Source organism: Phalacrocorax carbo, chromosome 9 (genome assembly GCF_963921805.1).
Source record: "Phalacrocorax carbo chromosome 9, bPhaCar2.1, whole genome shotgun sequence".
Taxonomy (NCBI): domain Eukaryota; kingdom Metazoa; phylum Chordata; class Aves; order Suliformes; family Phalacrocoracidae; genus Phalacrocorax; species Phalacrocorax carbo.
In genome coordinates, this window is record NC_087521.1 from 4607342 (window position 1) to 4613542 (window position 6201).

The 6201-nt window shown below is 41.4% G+C and overlaps 1 protein-coding gene across 5 annotated transcripts in view; it reads left to right on the top strand.

Moving 5' to 3' along the window:
- The window catches only part of MEIS2 (Meis homeobox 2), a 175132-nt gene that overhangs the window by 162103 nt on the left and 6828 nt on the right, over positions 1-6201 (top strand). The gene's annotated exons all lie outside the window — the stretch shown is intronic.

Consider the following 6201-nt stretch of genomic DNA (forward strand, 5'->3'; position numbering starts at 1 on the left):
TCCAGGTGACTAACTCATCTTTTTTTAATTTCCTATAAGGAATGTTGCAAATAAGAGTTGGTAACCAGGTGTGGCATAGATTCAGTGAAGCATAAACAAGGACTTTTTCATCTATTTTTGTACACACACACGTACGGAAGGATGCCTAAACCTAATTCTGTCAGTTTAAAATACATATTGGAGGGAGAAGTTAAATAAACTAAGATAACTGGATTTTACTTGCTCAGATAAAAGTTTGGGTGATAGACAAAGGCTGCTGTAAAGGTGGAGGGGGTGTATATTGATAAAGGTGTTTGTACAAATCAGCCTTTTCTAATGCATTCTTTCACACTGCTCCGATCTGCTCGAGACTTTTGAAATTATTCTTTCAGCCTGGGAAAGAAATAATTTTCTAGGTTACTTATGAAAACATTTTTTTGTGACTTAGGTATAATATTCCATCCGTTATTTTCCCTTCCAAATTAGGGCATTCTTGGGCAACAAGGGATCAGTGTAGCATATACTCTTGAGCTAAACACTGACGAGTTCATAGTCCAAATGCCAAAATATCATTTAGACAAAGATTTCTTTTCCCATCCGAGGTGAAAACAGTTGAATTATTTTTTAGAATGCATTCTTAGTCTCTTACTCAGCAAAACATTGAAGCAGGTGCTTAAACCCCATTTATTCATCCAGCTCAGCTCCCATTTACCTTGGTTTAATAAGGGCCGAGCGTCTCATCTAGATTTGGCAGGTTTTTGAAAAGTCTTGCTGGACTGTTCCTCTGAGTACCTAAAAATTGTGCAAATTAGTCTTTATATTCAGGTGACAGAAAATAAACAATTTTAACCCTACATTATTGTTGTTGTTGTTGCTACTTTTATTTGTATTATTTCTATGACTAAGCCTGTGGCAAGGTTCATTTAATATCTCTGTTCTTTTCAAGTGAAAGAGCAGAAGTGTCTTCTTGGGCTAAAATCTAAACTGAGGCAAAACTTTCCTTGTCAAATTTGTCTCACAAATTTGTTTCTCTGTTTTTCACTTAAAGAATTGAGAACCCATTTATGCAGTGGCTGGTTTGTTAAATAAATGCAATATTTTAACAGCTCATTTTCTGGGATGGAAATTTTAAGTGGAAATCCAGGTTGAGACTGGAAAGTTTTCAGTTGTACATGGTGGCTCCATGTCAGTCCTCGGTCTCTTGGAAAGGGGAATCTACTCTTCTGCAAGGGACTGGTTCAGTCTTGCACCAGTTCATCTCACAGAAGATATTAGACATATAGACAAGTGACTGGAGTTAAATACCACTCTCTGCTTGAGTTCAGATTAGACCCCATGTTGGGGGATGAATTGTAGTTCCCTAAGCTTTCATGCAATTCATCCTCCTGAAACAAGACCTGTTGTGACCCTATGTACTTAAAGTGAATTTTCCATGATAGCCACAGAGTAAAGCTGGAGAAGTTTTTATTCTGATTACCAATCAGTACAGCCACTAACAGGTCATTCCAAGAACTAATCTTACTCCGATTCAGTTACGGAGTGGTCACAGTGTTTTGAAATACAGGTACAGTAAGTATAAGACAGTGGAAAAGACAACAAAATTATTTTTGAATGTGCCAGACTTGGGCAAGCAGACTAAGAGATCTCTGTTTGCTGTTTATTCTCTTTTGCACTTTGCAGAAATATCTCTCTGAGGTTTTATCTGAACCTTATTTTTTACAAAATTAAAATGCATCATGTAAATGTGAGTTTAACATCATATGACTTGAGATAAAATATGCTAAATATATAAAGACGATTAATTACAGGACTTCCTATAAAATACAGAATAGATGTTTATTTTGGACAGAGAAAACCAAGGCTCTATTTTAAGAGATGCAATTAAGTGCATATGTTTAGATTATATTGTCATGCTAATTAGCAGTGGTAGGAACCAATTAGGACTAGGGCTACCAAATCACCAGACTACATTGCATATTCACTAGTATACCGTTACTGCTCTACTGGGTTTTGCTGGAAGCAGATAAAAATGTGCTATTTTGAAAGTCCACATTGTTGTGCATGTTGAGCCAAATCTTGTTCGGTTGTGCTTCCATAACTTTTCCCACAAAAGTTACCGGAACTAGTTGTGTGAGAAAGAGAGGCTCTAGCTATAGGAAATGTATGTGGCCGCTTTAGGTAGCAATTAAAGGAAACTATGAGATGCAAAAAACCTTTCGATTCAAGTGGCTATTGTTTGAATAAGCAAGGTCGGTAATCTGTCATTTGCAAAATGCTGGAAGTGAGATTTTCATTAAACGTGCTATGTCAATGACATGTATTTCTCAACATTGCACACCTCATTTATCATTCTGGAATGAGGACCAAGTACCACGTGAATGTAGAGTTTGTGAAGGTATCGCCTCACAGCCCTAGAGGCTGATGACCCCTCTTTATCTACACAGCAGGTAAGGCACAAACAGTGGCAATGTGAGCTCTCTTTGCAGTCCCCTGCCAGTGTGCCTGACTGCTAAGCTGGGGGAACAAAGGAAAGATAGCATATGGATAGCAGATTGTAGGAGCGCTGAAAGAGGACTGAGGAAATCTATGTTGGGTGTGTGGCTCTGCCAAAGATCTCTTGTATGACTTTGGCCTTGTCACTTAATCTCCTTCTGTCTCCGTTCCCCTTCGCAAACAGGGAGAAGGCGTCTCTCCCCCAGGCTTTGCCTGGAAATCTGTTCAGACCCTGAGTTCTTTTGGATGGTGCGCTTGTGCAGCATGGGGTGGAGTAAGACCGAGCTTTGTTGGATCCTCTGACTGCTGCTATCATCCAAATAATAGGAATTACTATTAACGGAGTAACAAAGAAATCCATGTCTTGTTGATAGATTTTACTCATCTTTTCAGGCCATTCAATCTTTGGCCTCTGGGTGAAGGGTATGAACAAGGCACGCAATTAGTGTCAGCTGTGAATTCTTCTTTTGTAGGGTTCCAAATAATGCTGGAAGTAGTGGTGGTCTCCTTTTTTCACCTGTCTCTTAATGCCTTTTGAAGACATTTCTGCCAAAGTAATATCACAGTGTTTCTGCAATGCATGGACTGAAGTGCTGGGCAAAAGGCTGTGTTTTGCTTTACTTTGACCCTGGAGATGGGTCCCTGAGGGATTCAAAAAAAGTCCTCAAAAAATGTCATGGCTGGGGCAGGGACTATGGTCCCTGCGTCTCTATTATGCACTGTGCATATTTATGGGGCAGTATAAAGAATAAATAATAATCCACCAACACTGCGTTCTGTGCCCTTGTCTACCAATTGTGCTGATGCATTACATGATGTAGCTACTGCTAATGAAACTAGGATCTGATTTTTAGCTTCACCTGAAATGTATGTCTGTTTTACACCTGCAATTTTGCAAATATAAATAACTTCATATATAATTTTTCAGACGTACCCGTTGGTAGGTATAACTGATGCCGTTTATGAACAGGATTTTTCAGAGGAGACGTAGAAATGGAATTTCAAAATTATCTGGGTGCTTAAAGCCTCTGTGCTCCTATATCTTTCTAAGTATATGACAGCGTATCTTCTCTTCAGACAAAGTGTTGCTGGTCTAGAGGACATCCTTTGCACCTGCAGCTTGGCACATGTGCAAAAGAAAAATGGATAAATAGTAAAATCAGAAGTCAAACCTAAGCACTATTTTTTGCAAGACTTACCGGACACATGTGATCACTTATATTGCTAATTTTTTGGTTTTTTTCTGTAGGGAAACAAAGACTGGGGGACTCATGATTAGGGCTTTAACTCTCATTTCCAGAACAACCAGTGAATTGCCTCTGTGTAGAGTTCACAGTGAAAGGCTGGCATTACTCACATCAGCAGAATAAAATATGGCCAGGCTCTTTTGGGAGTGAATGGCTGGGCAAGGTTGGGTTTTCAACACCCGTCCCGAAAGGCTTACTCTGTGGTGACTGTCCAATATGTAAGACTGGAGTGGAGTATCCCGGTCTGCTCCTTACGGAGGTAAAGCGGTTGTCACCTGAAACCCTTCAGGACTTAGAATTTTCTTAATGCTCTGCCTTGTTGTGCGAGCCCATTGAAAGAACACTTCAGAGGACACCCATTTCTTACTAATGTAAACTTTCTGAGGAGTATCCAAAGATATGACCTCTGGGTGAACCTTTAACCTTCCCCTTAATTATTTGTTTGAAGACAGTGTCGAGTTCTCCCGCTGAGAGCCAAGGCCCATAATGCTTCGCAGCCCTGTGAGCCGGGGTGTGTGTGCCGGGAAGTGGAGAGGGACATAAATAAGGGGACCACCAGATGTAAATAATAAAAGTGGTTGGGGTTTAAATAAAAAACGAAAAAGCAATTTGGTTTCCCTGAAGAGTGGCCTGATTGAAGAAAAGGGGTTAGTAAGACAGAAAGTGTGGGCTTGTGGGGGGATGTTTCAGTTGTCTGTGATTTTTTACAGGCCTAAATAAACGTTCATTCCATTCTTTAAAAGCTTGCCATCTGTATACACCATTAGAAGCTCATAGGAGAAGAGAAAACAGTCTTATCAGGCTTTCCTGTTAATCTCTATTGGCCTTAACTTTAGCTGATAAAAGGCGTGCTGGACGGAGGAGGTTCAGGTCAGGCTCCATTTGGTCAGCGCGGTAACGTTACTGGAAAGGAGCTCAGCAAATTAAGTCCTACCGGGGACCTTTGTCTTTGAGGATGGAAACACGCCTCGAAATCACAGCGCTGGGGTAGGAGATGCCTTCGCTGTGCCGCAGTCAGAAGGGAATAAACAAGTACATCGACCATGTCTGAGTTTTTATTTTAATACCTGAAGTCATGACTAATTCTGAGGCAGGATGACATTTCTGACAGCCGAATTATACTTTTCCTAGAGAATAAAGAATGTCTTTTGGATGTAAACAGAGAGATGCAAAAGAGCCCTTTAGTGTTACTTGTAGCATTTATGCATCTGTCTAATGAATTTTCCACGACTGTGATTACAGAAGATGCAATCGAAGGTGTGCCACCGTCTTTTATTATCTGCAGAGGAATGTAACCGGGGGGGCGGGAGGGAGGGAGGGAGGGAGGGAAGTGCAACAAAAGGCCTTGCGGAGTTGATGCTATATAAAGGCCAGCAATTTACTAAATGAGCAGATGAACTTAGTTTTCAGTTAACTGACTGAAAGACTTTGCTAGGCGTTGGATCGGGCCCAATGGCAATTATTGGAGGCTGTTTTGGATGATGGGCATGTTAGTATTTCTGAAGAGGATTAAACACTAGTATTCAACTTCATTAGCACTCCTTAAGGGTCACCAGCCGAAAGCCTGAGCTGTGAAATAGCACACAAAACCTGCGCGAAGGCTCCAGAGTGTTCTCAAACACAAAGAGGGGGGACAAAAACAAGCGTGGCTCCTGAGTGATAGAAAATTGCTCTGTTTGAAAGAAACTCTGTGAATAGGCAAGTTTTAAAATTATTTTAGGGAAATTAATTTGGCTTAGCTTGTGCCGACGTGGATTGCTGCGCATTAAGCTAATAAGAAATATGCAAGCACTTATTTTTGGATTACCAGCGAAATTAAATCCAGGCTCCGCAGCCAACTAACTGACTTTACCAGCACTCAAAAGCCTCGGCAACCACCCCGGTTTGAGATAAAAAAAAAAAAAAAGAAGAAAAAAAAAAAAAAGAGGTTATTTTGGGCCTAATATTAACCACATGTACCTGCGACTGGGGGTTTCTAACGAGTTGAAAGGTGCCTGAGTTTAGGGCGGGCGGTCGCCTTGCGCGGGGTGTCCCCACTCGCTGGGCCGCAGAGGTCGCCCCCAGCTGGCACTGACCTCCAAACGACCCCCGTCTTTACAGGCTCCAACTGCAGGAGTTGCAGAAGAGCAGAAGTCTTTCTGGGCCGGCACTTATTGCTGCTGTGCTGGTGATAAAACTTCAGACAGCCTAATTGATGGCTTTGCTGACCTAACGATACCTTGTGAAAGCACGGAGTGGCAAAGCCTGGTCCTCATTTATGGCCAGCTGCAAGGGTAGCTGGATCCCTAGGATGGAAAGGGGGAAAAAAAAAGTCTCCCAGCCTGTGAACTTTAACCAGGTTCCGAGTCACTCGAAGACTAAAGAAACAATTGTCTTCTAACACAACTTTTCAGTCGCGTTTACTTGTTCAAAGCCTTCTGGCAAACCCAGCTTTAAACTGGCTAGTAAGATAAGTGTGTTACCGGTTACAGTTTCTGAGCAC